At 48.8% G+C, this 19,125-nt stretch overlaps 1 protein-coding gene across 23 annotated transcripts in view; it reads left to right on the top strand.

Annotated features, from left to right (window-relative positions):
- The window catches only part of cac (calcium voltage-gated channel subunit cacophony), a 248,293-nt gene that overhangs the window by 93,885 nt on the left and 135,283 nt on the right, over nt 1–19,125 (top strand). Inside the window, exons 1-2 of one of the 23 annotated variants that reach the window (XM_076525798.1) lie at nt 15,580–16,421; nt 17,737–18,492. The exons of 21 other annotated variants lie outside the window; for them this stretch is intronic. The gene's annotated coding sequence lies outside the window, so the exon portion shown is untranslated. Of the gene's footprint in view, nt 1–15,579; nt 16,422–17,697; nt 18,493–19,125 lie in introns of those variants that run through there. One more of the 23 variants, XM_076525804.1, reaches the window with a different exon arrangement.

The raw sequence follows: 19,125 nt of genomic DNA on the forward strand, positions 1-19,125 counted from the left end.
ACTACTTTGTGTCGCGACGAGTATACTCGTCACGATAAGAGGCAGACAATATATTTTATTAACCAGTCAGCTGTGTCACGACGAGTATATTCGTCACAATAAGAGGCAGGCAATTTATTTTATTAGCCAGTTAGCCTCGGGTGTTACAATTATAATTATTATTATTATAATATATATAATATATAATACATACAAAAAATTAATTATTATATATAAATAATATAATTAACGAGACACCCCGTAAACTGGCAATAATTCTGCGACGTTATCTCGTGACCGACGTCCCCAAAAAATACCAGCGAAGCCATGATTACAGGACATCGTTTCTCGAATCTTTTAGCCGACAAATAAAAGACACAGCGTTCTCCTCGAAAAAACACAAGGGGCTAATTCATCTAGCGTTCTACCGAAACGGTTTTGACGAACGGACTGCGCGGGGGCGGTAAATTGATCGATTTCGTCGACGCAGTGGTCGCGTGCGGCCGGCTCGAAAGTAGAATTTCCAGCGGCGGTCAGACACGATCTCTTTTTTTTTCCAGGCTCGGGACGCGTCCGTCACGGAGAGTGACGTCCGACTGTTTATGGTTATAAATAGAGCGTATTTGTGTCGTCTTTAGCGCGCGCGATGGAAAAACAGATCGATGAGCGGACGGTCCCACGGTTTCGCCGCGATATCACCGGGACTGATAACATCGATCGCCGACCAGTCGGCCAGCTGACGTCACTCGTGCGCGGTGAAAACGTGTAAATCAGCCGGCCGATCGTATTTCATCCCCCCGGCGCGGCGTTGTCCCTAGCGGTGGATCCTTCCCGTGGATCCTCGCCGTGGATCCCGACTGTGGATCCTAATCATGCATCTCGGCCGTATTCGACGGGCTCCGAGGATCGTTCCACCGGACAGTACGCGCTCGAGATGTCCGCTCAATTAAATGGAGCAGCATCCGAAAAAGCTCCGCAAACTTCTGCTACGATCAGATTCGAGGGGGGACGGTCCCCCCCTCTTTCCAGTTTGCAGTCTTGGGAGCTCTGTCGGCGTCTTCGGTGTCCACGCGATCGAGAAACACAATCCCGTCCCACGAACCCCTTGCGATCTCCCACCGAAGACCAGATCTCCCAGATTTCTTTTTTTAAAGCGATCGGAGATGACTGGTTTTAGTATTGATTTTCTGCGCACGCGTCTACCATTACTCGGAACACACGATGTACGGTATTCCGTTCGAACTAACGTGCTCCACGTATTCCATGAGCCGCGCGCTTCCAGCTGTTCTGATAATCAACCGCGCTGCTCTGCGATATCGTGTCGGACGCGTTAACCCTTTCGCTACGCAGTTCCATCCGTCGAAGTACCGTCACCGGACGGAAATATATATTATTAGTTATTATTTAATATATTAATATATATAATAATATATAATAATAATATAATAATAAATAATATATATATATAATATAATATATATATTTAATATATAATAACTATAATATAATAATAAATAATATATATAATATAATATATAATTAAAATATATATATTTAATATATAATAACTATAATATAATTTAATATATTAATTATGTAATATATTAAATAACAACTGTGCCGAGAATAAAACAATCATTGCTCTAATGTAACAAGTATATTTACATTTTTAAATTTAAAAGGACTTGCAAAATTATAGGTAACATAGGTATTTATATAATTACAAAGCCTAACGATTTAATGTTTAATATAATTTTAATAACGAGACGAAAATTACCAATTTACCGATCACGACCAGAAGTTTTACGAGCGCGGAATCATAAAGTTACCAGAAAGATGGCAAAAGGTGATCGATCAGAACGGAAAATAATTGACCGATTAAAGCTCATTTCTTATATATAGAAAATATTAAATTTTATTTAACATTGAAAACGCGAAATTACTTTCCTGCCAACCCGACACGTCTACGTAAAACTTGACTTCGCATATCGGGCGAATCAACGAGAAATAAATCAGACTCCAAAGGGTTAAAAGATTACATCAAAACCTCATAAAAAGCCCGACACACCTATACGACGACACCTCGAAAAATCCGTGGAGAAAAATCGCCGACTAAAATTATAAACGATCCTCTAAGCGTGCACGGTTATGTATTTACCGAAATGGTCCGCCGTTCGCGTGTCAACTTCTTTGATCGCTTCGGCTGCCGTGCCGGGCCGTCGGCCACCGTTGAAAAAACGGTGATCGATGTCGCGCGACTTCAGTTTTCAATCTCGATTCGCCAAAAAGAAAAACAAGAAAAAAACGAACATATACTTCGAGTTCTTCCTTCGTTCTCGAGTTGGTCGTTACGTTTCGTTCGATCCGAACGAAATTCTGTCTGTTCGTTAGCGACGCTCGATCATCGGTTTCAATGCGATTCGCCATGCGAATCGGCGTGCATTATCGAGGTCTACCGCACCCTGAAGCCTCGGCGGCAGTCCTCGGCGGGCGATCCTCCATCAGCCGCGGCAATCGATCACGGATTTTTGTGTTCGGAGGGAAACCGGTGACCGTGCGTCGCCGTTATTTTCCAGCAATAAGTAGACAGGGACGGCAGAGAGAGAGAGAGAGAGAGAGAGAGAGAGAAAGCGAGAGAGAGCAGAAGAGAGAGAGAGGAGGAGATCGAGAGAGGAGAGAGCGAGAGAAAAGAGCGAAAGAGTAGGAGAGCGAGAGGAGAGAGCGAGAGTGCAGGAGAGCAAGAGAGGAGAGTGCGAGAGCAGGAGAGCGAGAGAGGAGAGTGCGAGAGAAGAGAGGGAGAGAGAAGAGAGCGAGAGAAAAGGAGAGCGAGAGAGCAGGAGAGCGAGAGAGGAGAGCGAGAGAGCAGGAGAGTGAGAGAGGAGATAACGAGAGAGGAGAGCGAGAGAGGAGAGAGCGAGAGAGTAGGAGAGCGAGAGAGGAAAGCGAGAGAGCAGGAGAGTGAGAGAGGAGATAACGAGAGAGGAGAGAGCGAGAGAGTAGGAGAGTGAGAGAGGAGAGCGAGACAGGAGGAGAGCAAGCGAGAGAGCGAGCAAGAGAGAGGAGGGGGAGAGCGAGATAGCGAGAGAGCGAGCAAGAGAGAGGAGGGAGAGAGATCGCAAGCGTACCGGAAAATCGTGAACGGTCTATCGACCGTGCGCGAAACGGAAAACTAATAACCGTGGGCGGGCGGCCTAGCAGTTCGCTTGAAAATCCATCTGGACGACTAGAGACGAGGACGCGTCGCCGGGGGTCCTCCCCGCGGCCCCCCTCTCGGTCCACCCGGCCCCGTCCCCGGCTCCATTGGCACCGACAATGCCCCATGATTATTATACTTGGCCATTCGGAGAAGTTTTTATCGCATCCTTCCCAATCGGCCCGTAGCGCCACTCGAATTGGTTTCAATCACCGGTCGCCAATGGAAAACCTATAAATGGCCGGTTTATTGAGCGGCATTGTGGCACGCGAGAGCGGGGGCGGGTCACGCTTTCTCCGGACGTAAGTCCGCATTAACGGGCCGGTCCCGATAATCGGCCGGGCGATACCTTGGGGCGCGTTTATCTTTGCTAATTCCGAGGGGGGAGGAGGGTGGAGAAGGAGGAGGAGGAGGAGGAGGAGGTGGCGTTCACTGCCGGAAGCGCGCGATCGATCGCGACGAAATTAATCGTCCTTTAGCGTCCGGGAAAGGACAGAGGTGTTTCGTGGAAGGGACACGATTTTCCGCGAGAATTTACTGGGTCGTTCTCTGGTATCCCCGGAAGCTGTCGCGGGGGCGGCGGCGGCGGAGAGGGACCCGTGGGCGGACGATTACGATGCGTCACCGGCACCGGCGATGCGTTGCAACAATGCCGGAGATTTATTTCGAGGCCAGCGGCGGCGGCGACGGCGTTTCGGCATCGTTTCGAGCGTTGTTCCGAGGCGTCGCGTCGCGTCGCGTCGTTGCGGCACAATTTTTTCCCGGTAAAAAGGCGTCGGCGGTTCCAGGGCTGGCCGCGATCCCCTTTTTTCGGGGCGAGCCTCGCGTGCGTTTCACGCCGCGCCGCGCCGCACCGCGCCGCGAGCCGCGACGAGGATCCGGAAGGCAAAGTGTACTCCCGGAATCCGCGTTACACACGGATCACCTATTTCCGTTCCCACGGATCCGCGCGTATTTACTTCCGGAATCGAGCTGGCTTCCTCGGCTGTCTGCCCTATAAACGAATCGATTTTCGGCTAAAGATGCCGATTGCAATATGGAAATCCGCGCGATCCGATGCTTACGGTCGCTCCGGGAAACGGGACGAGACGAATTTTGTTCGATGCTGGACGTGTTCTGGCGGAGCGACGACAGCTTCGACTGCGAGTTACGCGGATTTACGCGTGGAACGAAGGGCATGTCGATCAATCCGGGCGAATGTGACTTTGTGAGATCGTCGAGTGCGTTGGGTGCAATAGAATGTGAATATAGATATGTAATTAACATATGATTTGATGTATAATTGTGGTTATAATAGTGGATGTATAATAATAGATGTGTATAATTAAAATAATAATAATTATTATTCTTCTTATTATTAATATTGATATATAAAATAATAATAATAATAAGAAGAATAATTATTATTTTTTTTATATATATATCAAATCATATGTTAATTACATATCTATATTCACATTCTATTGGAATTATTATTATTAATATTAACATATATAATAATAAGAATAAGAATAATTATTATTTTAATTCTACACATCTATTATTATATCCATAATTATATATCAAATCATATGTTAATTACATATCTATATTCACATTCTACTGGAATTATTATTATTAATATTAATATATAAAATAATAATAATTATTATTATTATAATATTATTAATATATAAAATATTTATTATTATTATTATTATTATTATTATTAATGTATAAATTAATAATTATTATTTAATAATAATGATAAAAATAGCAATAATCATTTAACAATCACTATTAAAATAACAACAATCATTTGGTAATGATTATTCTCAAATAACCGAAATGCGCGACATAGGAAGTAGCGGAACCAATTACCGTGCCTTGTTACCGCGGGATGAACTATTACCGTGCCTTTGACCTAACCAACTTCATTATTTCATTGAATTTTCTACAAGCATACAATTGGCAATTCTGGCCCCGTAAATCGTGCCCGCATCCGAAGCCAAGCAAATTGTGTGTTCCCCAGCTGAACGTTTGTTCGAGCAACGCGTGTGCAGCTTTGAAAATTTGTTTTCCTTGATACAATCAATTATAACGCGGTCCATTCGAACTGTAGATGTTATAGCAGCATCTTATAGTAATCGCTTGTATACCGTATCCACGCCAACGGGGCACGTTATTCGCGTTTACAACGAATAAATGGATAAATAAATTGATCGCACGATCGGACTAAGACGGAATAAGGAATATATATATATATATATATATACACATGAGCCGTTTATTTTGAAAGTGGCATAAGTCACTTTTTCAAAAAAATCGAGTTAATGGTAACACTAATTACAATTGAACGGTATCTTTTCATTTAAAAAAAAAAAAAAAAGAAGTGACTTATGCCACTTTCAAAATAAACGGCTCATATATGTAATTTATTCAACAATTTTTGTAAATCACTGTCCTTTCAAAACATCACTTCAGTAAAATACGTCGGACAAAATTAATATATGTCGGTCATTTTTCTAAATTATTTATTTTGAAAGTGGCTAAGTCACTTTACCGTAATGAAAAGTTGTGATTTTTTAATGTTTATACGAAATTATTTATACTGAGAAAGATATCAGTATCCTGAGATAACAAATACAAGTAAATCTTCTCGAAAGTTAGCATCCATATTTTTCAACGTGTTAAAACGCACACCCTTAAATATCTCGACTTAAAAACAAAGTGATTTATGCAACTTTCAAAATAAACGGCTCATATAAGAGAATCTCTGCGCGTTTCACCGATTCGAATTTCTGCAATGTTTCGCTTTATCACACGCGTTCTGCTTACAATATACACGGCGGCTACGGCGCGGTCGTTCGATAAAATTTATCGTATATTCGCCAGCTATATTTAATCTATATTTCCATCGTTTATATTTTATTTTTACACGTGCGTCTACCCCGCAGCCAAGAATTTACACTTTACCCGTCCGACTGCAGAGCTGGGTCATCGATTAATTGATATCGCTATATTTAAAAAGAGACTTGTCCAGAGATAAACTTTAACGCAACAGCGGAGCCTCGATTATCAAAATTCGCTGCACGCCCAGACGTTTCTTCTGTAAATAATACGATACAATTATCGCATTGTCCGAGCACTCGTGTGTTTCGAATAATCAATGTACCGCTGTACTTTTTATTGTCGTTATTATTGGTACTATTTGGCTAAATATTCTTCGATCGAAACTCGGGCGATGTCTATTATGTATAATATTATAATATTGTGTATGTCATTATATTCAATTTAATAATATATTATGTATATTAATAATATATTTAATAATATAATAATATATTTAGTAATATATTATATTAATATAAGAATATACTTAATAATATATTAATATAAGAATATATTTAGTAATATATTAATATAAGAATATATTTAGTAATATAATAATATAATAATATATTTAGTAATATATTATATTAATATAAGAATATACTTAATAATATATTAATATAAGAATATATTTAGTAATATATTAATATAAGAATATATTTAGTAATATATTAATATAAGAATATATTTAGTAATATATTAATATAAGAATATTTAATAATATATTAATATAATAATATATTTAGTAATATATTAATATAAGAATATATTTAATAATATATTAATATAAGAATATATTTAATAATATATTAACATAAAAATATATTTAATAATGTATTAATATAATAATATAAAATATATATATAAATAACCTTGACATATACATAATACTTGAACGAAGAAGTTTATCAGAAAACCTGACGCAAAAACGCATCTATAACGTCGATAACCGCACCACAAATAATTCGTATCGTTTCCCGAAAATTTTGCCGTCGAAGCGACAAATTTCTGTCGCCCAGCCTGACAGATTCAGCGTTGATTTCACGACGTTTCGGTGACCGTGATTCGCAACACACCTTGTACATCGTCGGTTGAACTTGCCGCGCGACAGATTAGACTTCTTCGGCGGGTCTTTCACCTGCTTTCGATCCGATTTGCGGCGGAGCCGTGTAGTCACAGCTGGCGGGATTAATTGCGATCGTTACCCGAATGAGAGAGAGAGAGAGAGAGAGAGAGAGAGAGAGAGAGAGAGGAGAACCCGTTCACGGACAAACGAGGAAAATTACACGATCCGGAATGTCTCGCGTTCGATTCGTCGCCGAACTACACCGAACTACCGCGCGTTCGCGCGGTGTCCGTAAACCAACTCTATCGGGAGCGATGCTAACGCCTCGTGGTTCTTTCGGTCGGATTGCTCGGATCTATCGCGGATTCGTTCCGCACGGTGAATAAGTAAAGCGAATCGCTCCGGGGCGAACGACCCCTTTGTCGACCACGTACCAACGCGATCGTCTCGCGGCCAGCATTGTCCCTTGAAATGCACCGGCACTCGCATCGGACATCGCCGGTTTCCTTGCCGTTCGAAAAACACCAAGCTCGTCGCCGTCTTTCAATGGCGACGGATTCGTCGGAATCGTTGGATTCGTGGCAGCCGATCGCGCGAAGGCTAACGGCGGACACAATTTTTGCGTTACAGTATAACGTCTCCCTTACTTTGCCCCCTAGCCTGACACGCTGTACAATTGCTGCCGTGTGGCACTCTGGGGGCAAAGCAAACCACAAAACTCCTTACACGGACGCGGAGTTAAGACTGGGTCTTCCGTACCCAGCCTAATGAACGATGAGCGAAGGCGGCGATTTACCCACGTTCGGACCCCTCGTAGGTGTTCCGTCGGGGGGTAGGTACTAAATTTTTTGTGTATGCCAGATCTGGCGAGGAAACATATCTGCGCCACCTTCGCGGTGGCCAGATTTGCAATAAATGTCTCCCTTACTGACGCTCAGGATTGTCCGATAAAATGGACAATTTGGGGAGAGGAGATACGATTATTCGAGCCCTGCGGTTCAATTTTATAGTTAACAACATAGTCAACAACTATGAAAACGAGCTGCAAAAAAGGCTCAAATGATATCTTCTCTTCCCAAATTCTCCATTTTTGTGCAGAATCTTAGCGTCAGTTAGGGAGACATTACTGTACAGTAATGCCTCCCTAATTGACGCTCAGATTGCCCACAATTTAGGAAGAGGAGATACGATTATTCGAGCCCTGCGGCTCGTTTTTATAATTGTGGGCAATTTATAACTATAAAAATAAACCGCAAGGCTCGAATAATCGTGTCTCCTCTTCCCAAATTGTTGATTTTTGTGCGCAATCTGGGCGTCAATTAGGGAGTCATTACTCTACTTTCCGGCTGAAATTCTGGATGTCGTCGTCGACGGATCGATGAAAGGGCGCGCGCGAGTTCGACGGCGAAGGGATTCGCATTTTCTCTGTAAACAAAGTTCTAATTGTTTCGAGGCGAAGGTGTGATTTATATAATAACTTTATAATATAACCTTCGTTCAATCGTGACGTTTCAAGGATTTTTAACGACCGAACCGCTCGACTAAAAATTCCGAAAAGTTAATCACATTTGGAGAGTGTATTTAATTCTCTCCGATTTTTCTTCAGCTTGCAAGCAATAATGAACAATTTCGGAAGAGAAGGTTGCGATTATTCGAGTCTCGCGCCTCGTTTTCATAATTTTCGACGCTCGGCGACTATACAAACGAGCCGCGAGGCTCGGATAATCTCTCCCCAAATTGTCCGATTCTGTTTACAAGCCGAAGAAAAATCGGGGAAAATCGACTGTATCTCGAACACGCGCGAAAGTAAAGAAGCAGCTTCGATTCTGCGCGAATTTTCGTGGTGGATCGTCGGCGCTGAACGCAAGCGTTGAAGCACAGCTCTTGGACATATTCGTCGTATTCGCGTTTCCCCAGCGAACAACAATGAAAACGCGAAAATCGAGCAGCGCGACTGATAACAGGGACACGGGTAAGGCTGGACGGTTGGCCGCGAGTTCGATCGGTCGGCTATAAGTTATCGTCGCGCCGATAATAAGTCGAGTTCCGCGAATTCTGGCGGCACGTCCCGTTCGATCGCCGGCGCGAGGGCGAGCGAATCCGGCCGATCGGGGCCGTTCGCGGACGAGAAGAAAGGTTTCAGGTGGTCTTTGGTACCTGTCGCTCATCGATCTACTCCCGGGCCGGCACACCCGGCCCTTGGGACTTCCCGAAAGTTTAATCGATGCCGCGGCGCGGCTCGGCTCGGCTCGGCTCGGCTCCGCGCGAATTCCAACCGGAATTCGCCGGAAAAGAAATAATGGAGGGTACCGGGCGCGGAACAAAAGAGAGATGAGCGCAGACATATTGATTTTATCGCGTTCGCGTGCACCCACGCGATCGTATCGTCTCGTTCCGCGAGCAAGTCGCGCGTACACAGCGGGCCGAAACGACGCTCTCTGGCCAACGGCTCGGATCAAATCTGGAGAGAGTGTCCGCGGTGCTTAGACGTCCGCGGCTGCTTTCGATCGAGTGTTCGCCTTTGAAATGTTATCTACAGGGTGTCTCAAATATGTCTCGCAGTCCGAAAGTGACGGGTTTCTCGGGTCATTTGAAGCAACTTTTTCCTTTACAAAAATTTTTTCCGAGGCACCGTTAACGAGTTATTAATGAAAAACAGTGACCAATGAGAGGCGAGCTCGGCTGGCGCGAGGCGACCGAGTCAACGAGCGGAACCGGGCTTCGCGCGCCGGTTGGCTGGACCGCCTCGCGTCAGCCGTACTTGATTCTTATTGGTCACTGTTTTTCGTTAATAACTCGTTAACGGTGCCTGGGAGAACATTTTTGTAAAGGAAGAAACTGCTTCAAATGATCCGAGGAACCCGTCATTTCCGGATTACGAGACATTTTTGGGACTCCGCCTGTGACTCGTTCTCAGTTTGTAAGCGTGCATCGAGAACATAGCACATAATAAAGATTCTTTATCACGTAACACATCTTTCATTCCACTGAATATTTAACAGTTTCATTAGTTCCTGCTATTTCGCGAATTTTGCAATGTTTGTTTCATTAGTTCCCGCGACATCGCGGAACTTTTGAAATTGCTAGGCGAGCAGGCAAAGCGTGAACCGTCGAGCTGGAAGCGAGGAGTACGAGAATTGAACCATTGAATAGGAATTGGCTGGATGTCTGATCATGACCCGCCGTTTCTACTGCCGGTAAATATTGACGCACGCGAACGCGACGATTCCCTGCGACATATTTTGCACGAGGAGCCTCTTCGTGTACCGTGATTCACTCTATATAGCGCGAATCGTTATTGATAAGAGGCAGATGCGACAGATAACGATCGAGAGGCTCTAATCGCAGTATTATTATCTATTCTCGACCTTTTTGGGCAGGCTCGCGTCGAAATACTAATGGACGTCGACGTCGACCATCGCCGCGAATATCGGCGCCGATTAGAAATCGTGCTTTCACGGCAGCATTTGTGGACGTACAGTGATGTCTCCCTAACTGACGCTTAGATTGTCCACAAGAATGGACAATTTGGGAAGAGGAGATACGATTGTCCAAGCTTTGCGACTCGTTTTTATAATTGCCGATTGGCAACGACTGTAAAAACGAGCTGTAAGACTCGAATAATCGCGTCTCCTTCTCCCATACTGTCCATTTTTGTGCGCAATCTGAGCGTCAATTAGAGAGACATTATTGTACAGCAATTGACGCTCAGATTGTCCACAAAAACGGACAATTCAGGAAGAGGAGATACGATTGTTCGAGCCTTGCGGTTCACTTTTATAGTCACAAATTATCCACAACTATAAAAAACGATCCTTAAGGTTCGAATAATCGTATCGCCTCTTCCCAAATTGTCCATTTTTGTGGACAATCCGAGCGTCAGTAAGGGAGACATTACTGTATCAACGAAAGGTCGCGCGTACCTTGCTCTCGGAGCAAGAATCGAGCAGCCGGGAATCTTTATTCTCGAGTAGAATGGTAGAAGTCGGAAGCCGGGACGATCTCGCCTGCGACGGAGCGATAAACGGAACGGGGGGGACGGTGACGAGGTCGGTTATCTTGTTCGCGAGACGTCCAAGATTCGGCCGGAACTGCCGAAAAGACTGTCACAGCGGCGTTCGATCCTCTGTGACCACCGTGAAACTGCTGCGAATCGATCCGAAGAATAATTATCGGCGCGAGACGGCCGCGAGACGAGCGAGCTCCGCGATACGAACGTACATCGGAAATTCGGTCCCGTGAAATTAATTACTTCCCGCGATGTAATTGTCGAGCCGGGCCGGCGAATGATTCTTTAAACGGCGGCGGCCATCCGAGCGGAGGTCTCGCGAAATCGGAGTAATTTATTCAGCGGCGCCGGAACTGGAAAGTTGAGGCTCATCAGGGCGATTACGTCGCGCGCGCGCGCGACCCCCTTCGCTCGGTAGCCCATTCGCTGGATTTCCTTCGGCCATTTTTCACGGTGTTCCGTGAAAAGCGTTGTGCCACACACATTCGTCTCTTCGCTAAGACGCCGAGCCGCGGCGTGCCCGAGGGAAAACGGAGGCGAACCCGCCGCGGAATCGGCGCGTCTCAGATCGTTAATCGCTCGCAGAGCCTGTTGACGCGAGCCACCGATGATGCACTCGCGTAGTAGCGTAGCGTAAGTTAACGCAATCGGGTACGTGTTGGAAGGAACCGGAACAACAGTGATCCGAAGAGCGAAAGAGAGAGAAATAGAGGGAAATGAACAGAGACACAGAGAGAGAGAGAGAGAGAGAGAGAGAGACAGAGAGACAGAGAGAGAAAGGGACAGAGGACGAGAGGGCGAGGGTGCGGAGGGGATCGACAAGGGTGAAACGGAGCTAGATACCGAGAACGAACGGCAGAAAGGGTGACAGAGAGGACAGAGACGGAAGTGGACGAACATAGAGTGGGAGAGAACGGCGGCGGGAGGGTCGGATCGGGAGCGTGGGAGGCGAAACGGGGTAGTCGGAGGGTCGTACGTATCGCGTCAGGGTGTATGCACCGAAGAGGGGTAGGCCGCGGCGGGGGTCACGGAGTGCGCTGACCTACTGTTCCACATTCGTCGCGCACACCAGCCTTTCCGAAGTTCGTCGCGGGGCGAACCCAGAAACCCAGAACGCTGCACCCTCCGTCGTCTCCCCCTCGACCACTGCCCCCGTCTCTCCGTTCCTTCTCGCGGGCCTTCTTCGTCCGCCTCTCCGCCTCGCTCCCTCGTGCACGTCCATCCCTCTCTCTCTCTCTCTCTCTCTCCGTCGTTCTCTCCCGCGTTTCTCCGTTTCTTTTCCGTTCGTCCGGTCGTCTCGCGGATTTCAAACTGAATCCTTTATACCGTGGAATCGCGCCGAACGGGGCGCAGCCATCCGGGCGCATCGCATCGCATCGCATCGCATCGTATCGTATCGCTTCGTATCACCGCGATACGAAGGCTTTACACCATTCTTCCTTTTTCGCTCCGCTCGCTCGCGTGCAGAACCTGTGCACATGCACTCGCCGGCGACCCTCGGATCAAGGCTTGTTCCGACGGATTCGACTTCACCGGAGACCAGACTGCGAGAACGCCTCGAATGCACGCCGTGTTCCCCTTCGGTCGATGGATTCGTTTTCCGCGGAGAGTGAGAGAGAGAGAGAGAGAGAGAGAGAGAGAGAGAAAGAAAACTTGTAAATTCAGCTTAATTAGGAGCGCGGTTCGTTTAGACGAGAAACGCTGACCGGCACGCGAATCGTTTCGATGAATGCTCGAAGAGCCGAATCGGATCAGACTCTCTCTCTCTCTCTCTCTCTCTCTCTCTCTCTCTCTCTCTCTCTCTGTCGATCCCATCGACGTTACTCGGTCAGCTCCGCGAAATAACGTTGATCCGTCCGGACAGATTCTTAAGCGGCCCGAGCATCATCTATCAGTTTCGCCGGGGCAATTAACCGTGTTCGCTGGCTGCACCGAATCGGGATCGTTGCACCGTGTTCGTGCACCGTTTGCATCCAGCGTTCGATCTAGGTGGCTTCAATGGACGAGAATCGTTCGCCGGACGGGAAATTCGAGCGGACGAGAGATCTGCGGATGATGGATGAAGAGGAGGAGGTTTTGGGGGAGTGGAGGAGGACTAGGAGTTTGGGGGGTAGGTGGACTGGGAGTACGGGGGGAGAGGCCGAGAGGCTTTTCTATAAATTATGAGACATCGGCGGCGATCGGACGGGGTGCCGGGATTCCAAGGAACGTTCGTGCACCCCCGAAAGCTGGTAACCCTGCCCGCCCCTCTTCCAGGAGCGGCGCGAGCGCGCATGCCTAGCCGCTGCCGGCAGTATCGGTTCGACTCGACGCACACACCGAAACACCTCGCAAGGAACCTCGCTTATATGCTCACGAATTCTTACGCACACCGATCGCCGAGCAGCGTCGCGACGCGACGCGACGCGCCGGCTCGCAATCAGCGCGCTCTTTGCGCCGAACCAATTTCGAAAATGCGAGCGGACCGAGCTAATTCCGAATCGCGGCCACGCGTCGTACGTGGCCGTTATTTCGCTGGAACCGTTCGAAAAATTGACGTCGATCTTTTTTTCAGCGAACTTCGCTCGCTGGAACCAAAAGTCTACGCCAGGGGTGTCAAACTCGAAAGCTAACTTGGGCCATAATGATAATTAAACAATGCTTAACTTTAGGTGGGCCGCAAAGACAAAAAATCAATGTTCGTAGAAACAAATATTTTTATTTTGACTAGTACATTGTAATAAACATATGTAAAGTTAAATTATTGTTTACGTTCTGATACTTGACATCGAAAATGTTCATCTCGGGCCGCGAGTTTGACATATCGGCGATGCGTGTCATTGAAAACGCGATAATTATTTTTAAACCGGACCAAATCACCCGAATTTGTTTCCGCGATGGTAGAAAGAGTACTTTACTCGTTTTATCTGAGTCTGTAACGTAGATTTAAAAAATGCGTTTCCTAGATCTGGATGACATATATATTTCATTATATATGTCATTGAAATCGGTTAAACGCAGAGGCGAGCTACAAGTGTTGAAAGTTATGAAAAACTGCAGATATCGGTGACGGTTAACGGTCGAAAGTGTTCAAGGACAAAACTGAGATCTTCGCGATCTTCAATTGCTTTTACGGCTCGTGTACAAAAGGCGTTTCTTAAATGTTCGCGCAGATTCGGATAGAACGGTTAAAAAACGTGAGATTTACATTTTTCTTATCATTCCAGGCAACAACGAAATGAAAGAAATGCGTTTTAATCATTATTTGGTAGACCAGACTCTCTGTCACCCCAAAAAAAACCATTCAAATTATTCGATCCAGTTTCAAAAAGGTTAATTTAATAATAAATAAATAAATATATAAATATCATATATGAACAAATAAACAAATAAATAAAATTCTATAAACAAAAAAATTTAACATAAGGTTATTTTAACTATTGTAATTATCTAACTACTTCGAGCAAAGATTAATTGAAAAATCGCTACAGTCTCAAAAAATGCGTCCAAACGCATTCGTCCGGTCCCGTGCACATTCTTTAGCACCATCTGCAATTGCATTGTCCCTTGCATTGCAGCATGCAGTATTGCAATTGCAGTGCAGTCCCTTATCCCTTAATCTTCGCGACGAACCAACGGTTTCGCGACGTGCCAAAAAGTGTCCCGATCCTCGGATCGGTTCGTCGTTCGAATCGCGCAACGGTCGAAGCAGGTCGCGGCAACAATAGGACCGAGCGGCTAATAGCCGCGGTACACGTTGCGCGGCAGCTATAAGCAAGAAGTAGTTTACAAACTATCCCGGTCGGTCGCGACACCGCCGCCGACACCGATAGAAAAACGTTCGTTAGTCTCGGCAGTTCTATCGAGAGCATCGCTTCGATCCGTCCGATCGTTTCCCGAAGGAAGCGATCGCAACTCGGCCGGCGGACCGTTTGAAATTTTGCGGGAGACGCGGTGAGTAAAGTCGGGGGTGTCCTTTCCTCGTGGATACGCTCCTGCCTCCCCACTCGGCTTCGGAACGCCGCGAGGAGAGAGGAACGTCGAGAAAGATAGGAGAGCACCCAGGCGCGTCGGTCGGAGCGAGAGGGAAGAATCGCGGGGGCGGAGGGCGAGTCCGTCGAGCAAGAGAGAGAGAGAGAGAGACAGAGCGAGAAAGCACGAGAGAGCGTGCAAGAGAGAGAGAGGGAAGGCGTTCGCGGGGCGAGCGCGGAAAGTCGCGGAATCCCTCGGCGGCCGAGGAGAGGAGCTCGCGAGCCCAGGGAACGGGGGCGGTAAACGTAGAAAAAGCTTTGGAGCGAGAGGGAAGTGGCGCGAGGCTTGGGGCGCGAGGAAGACCGAGCTGGCCCCGAGGGAGAGTGCCGGGAGGCGGGTGGAAAAGAGAGGGAAAAGCGAGGGCGAGGGAATCGAAACGCGACCGAGAGGGTAGAACGTCGCCGGCGGCGTCGGCGGGAACGAGACGGACGGGTTCGTGGGAGAAAGAGCGCGCGGTTTTCGGTGAAGGGGGTTGGAAAAGCAGACGGCTGACGGAGAGAGAGAGAGGGGGCGCGACTCTCTCTGTATCTCTCTCTATCTGGTCGGAGAGGGAGGGTCCGTGTGTAGGTGGTGGTGGAAGAGCGAGAGAGCGTAGTCGAGCGACCGTCCCGCTGTGGCCACGAGCTCCGACGCTCGGGGAACGTAGGTAGTGCGTGAACTTCCGGCCGAGTGAAACGGACAAGAGACGAACGAACGAAACGAAACGAAACGAAACGTAACGAAACGAACGTAACGAAACGAAACGTAACGAAACGAAACGGAACGTAAAAACGGGGGTTAAAGAGGAAACGGATTGCCAGCGGACACAGAGAGCGAGGGAGAGAGAGAGAGAGCGCGCAAGAGAGAGGACAAAGAGGCATCGGCAGGCTCGGCCAGTTGAAACCGTGTGCGTCGAGAGGACATCGCGAGAGGAGAGGAGAGATCGCGTCGAGTGAGAATATCGTAGTCTTACGCGGGCGAGAGAGTGAGAGAGCGAGAGAAGGAACGAAAGAAAGAACGAAAAAGAGAAACAGAGAGAGAGAGAGAGAGAGAGAGAGAGAGAGAGGAAGGGCTCGCGAAACAGCTCGAGGACTGGTTCTCTCGGGCGGAAAACTCGACGGGGCACGCGGATGTGGCCGCGAACATGAACGGGCGCAACGCGGACGACGTGAACGTGGACGTGGACGCGGACGTGGACGCGGACGCGGAGGTGAACGGTGCTGAGAGTGGTGCAGCAGCAGACCGCGGTCAGCAGAAGCGTCAGCAAGGATCGTAATCGTGTCCAGTGGATACTCGAAGAGGAAACGGAGGAGGTGGGGGAGAGAGAGGGAGAGAGAGATAGAGAGATAGAGAGAGAGAGGAAGAGAGCAGCGGTGCGCGGTGGTGGTTGTGTATAAGCGAGAGTACAAAGGATAAGGAAGAGGAGAAAGGTTGTGCGGTTGTGTGCGCGGTGGTCGCTCGCTCGATCGCCCTCGGAGACGCTGAGGGACGCGAGTGCGTTTGTTATGAGACCGTGGTACGGTGGCGGTTGACGACGGATGCGGTGGAGGTGAAGAAGACGACGACCACGACGACGACGAAGACGAAGACGAAGAGGAAGAGGAAGACGAGGCAGCCGAGGGGGAGGACAGAGACGAGAAAGACGACGGTGGGAAGCGACGGCCGTCGAGGAGGACGTGGACAAGAACGAGAAGGCGGAGGAGGAGCTGGACGAGCCAGAGGAGGAAGGAGACGAGGAGGAGGCGGAGGAGGAGACGGTGGTGTTGGTGCTGGTGGTGGTGGTGGTCGAGAAGGAGGAGGAGGATACGGTGGAAGAGGAACAGGTGCGGGCTCCGCTGGTGCGGGTGTGGGTGCGGGTGCGGGTGCGGGTACGGGTACGGGTGCGGGTACGGGTGCGGGTGCGTGTGCCGAAGCAGCAGCAGGACCCGAGGAGAGAAAGGAATCCTTGTCGCGGGAGGGAACGAGGAGAAGAGTGCGTTCCGGTGTGTTGCTGTCGCAGGGGAGGACGGGAGGAAGGGAAGGAGAAGGAGAACGAGGAGGAGGCAGTTGTGAACGCGCTGGTGGAGGAGGTGCTCGAAGGAGCCGCGGAGGAGGAGGAGAAGGAGGAGGAGGAGGAGGAGGCGAAGGAGGAGGAGGAGGAGAAGGAGGAGGGAGCAAACTTGAACGGGAGGAGAGACGACCACGTCGACGACGAGGAGGAAGAAGGAGAGGAAGAGAGGTGCCGGACGAAGACGAGGAAGAAGAAAAGGAAGGCAGTGGCCGCCGGTTGTTGTGCGTCGCGCGCTGCTCGCTTGTTGTTCCGTCATCGAGATCGAGGGAGTTTAGAGTCTAGGGGAGAGGAAGAGGCACACAAGTTACATCGTTCCCCCCGTCCCGCCCCCTCACTTCTTTTTCTCTCTGTCGCTCTATCCTCACGCTCTTCTATCACTCTATCTCTCGTTCTCTCTCTCTCTCACTCTCTCTGTCTCTCTTTCTTTCTCGCTCTATCTGTGTCTCTATCTCTCTCTCTCGCTCTCTCTCTCTCTTTCTCTCTCTCTCTCTCTCTCTCCCTCTCTCCGGTCACCTCGGGTATATATCCGTCTCTCGCACTCTGAAACGATCGGTCTTTACCGCGGATTCTCGTGCTAGCGTGCGTGCGTAAGTGCGTGGCTAGAGCGTGGAAAAGCGTGCCGCGTGTGTGGTCCGGCCGCCTGGGCTGGTTTGGTGCCTGCGTTTGCGTGGCCGCCGGAGCGTACGTGGGATACGCGTGATTCAAGAGGAAACGAGCAAACGAGCACACCGGGGTACGCGTGCACCCGACCGGATCTAATTCGCCCACGAGGAACACGAGGCCAAGAAAATAAGCGACACCCCGTGTAAGATATATAACGCGGGCTAGAACCGCGTCGTCGGAACCGGAGTCGGAGTCGGAGTCGGAGTCGGAGAAGAGAGAGGCGCGAGGCACTGCCTGCTCTCTCTGCCTGCTCTGCCTATCGTTCTGCCGTTGCTCGCCGGAGGAGTAGGAGGAGGAGGAGGAGAAGGAGAAGGAGGAGCCGGCGATAAGGGTGGTATGCGAGGTGAATAAGCGTCTATCTCGTCGGCGTTGATTGTTTTTTTCGTCGCCGCGGCGAGAGAGAACGAGAGAGAGAGAGCGAGAGAGAAAGAGAGAGAGGGAGAGAGAGAGAGAGAAAGCGAGGCGCACGAGCGAGGCCCGGGGAAAAAGTAAACCAGCCGTCGTCTGTCTGTCGGCGGCAGTGCGCGACCGTCGTGCACCGTTTCGTCGAGTGTGGTGGTGGTTTGTCTTAAAGTGGTGCCTGAGCACGAAGAGGGAATCGTCGCCAGCAGGGCAGAGGCTCGAACGCATGTAGGAACATGGCCGCAACCAGCCCCTGCCTCCCTCTAGAGGTGAGTCCAGCGAAACCGAGGCGAAGCGACCACGATTCCCGTGTGTTCCGATCGCGATTACTCTCGTCGACTCGTTTCCGTACCCTTCCTCGACGCCGCCACCCTCCACGATCACCGTCTATCATCGTTCTATGCGTCATCCCCCGCGAAAATCCTCGTCGAACGTTCCCTGCCCAAAACAACCCGTCCACGAAACTAACCTCGCCGCTCCGAGTGCGGTTAGGCTGCGCGCTCTCGGGGTTGCCTCGCGTTCCTCTCGCCGACCCCTGTTCTAATACCGAGCCCTTCGGACTCATTCCGAACACGTTCCGCAGCTGGAAGAAAGTGTCGCGATCGCTCGGCAAATTTCGTGCAACGCGAGCGTGTTCCGGCGACTCGTGTCGCCTCGACCTCGATTCGCCTTCCACGTTTCGCTCGACGACGCGGTGTAGGGCGCCTCCGAGCTCGATTTTTCCCCTTGCTTGCCGCCCTCGCTTTTGCTCTCGCGCTCGCTCTCCTCGCTCTCGCTCGCGCGAGATTGATCCGGAAATTCTGGATCGTTTCAAACGTGAACAGCGAACACCGCGGCCAGGAAAGAAAGAGATCGCTCTCTCTCTCTCTCTCTCTCTCTCTCTCTCTCTCTCTCTCTCTCTC

Source organism: Megalopta genalis, chromosome 1 (assembly GCF_051020955.1).
Source record: "Megalopta genalis isolate 19385.01 chromosome 1, iyMegGena1_principal, whole genome shotgun sequence".
Taxonomy (NCBI): Eukaryota; Metazoa; Arthropoda; class Insecta; order Hymenoptera; family Halictidae; genus Megalopta; species Megalopta genalis.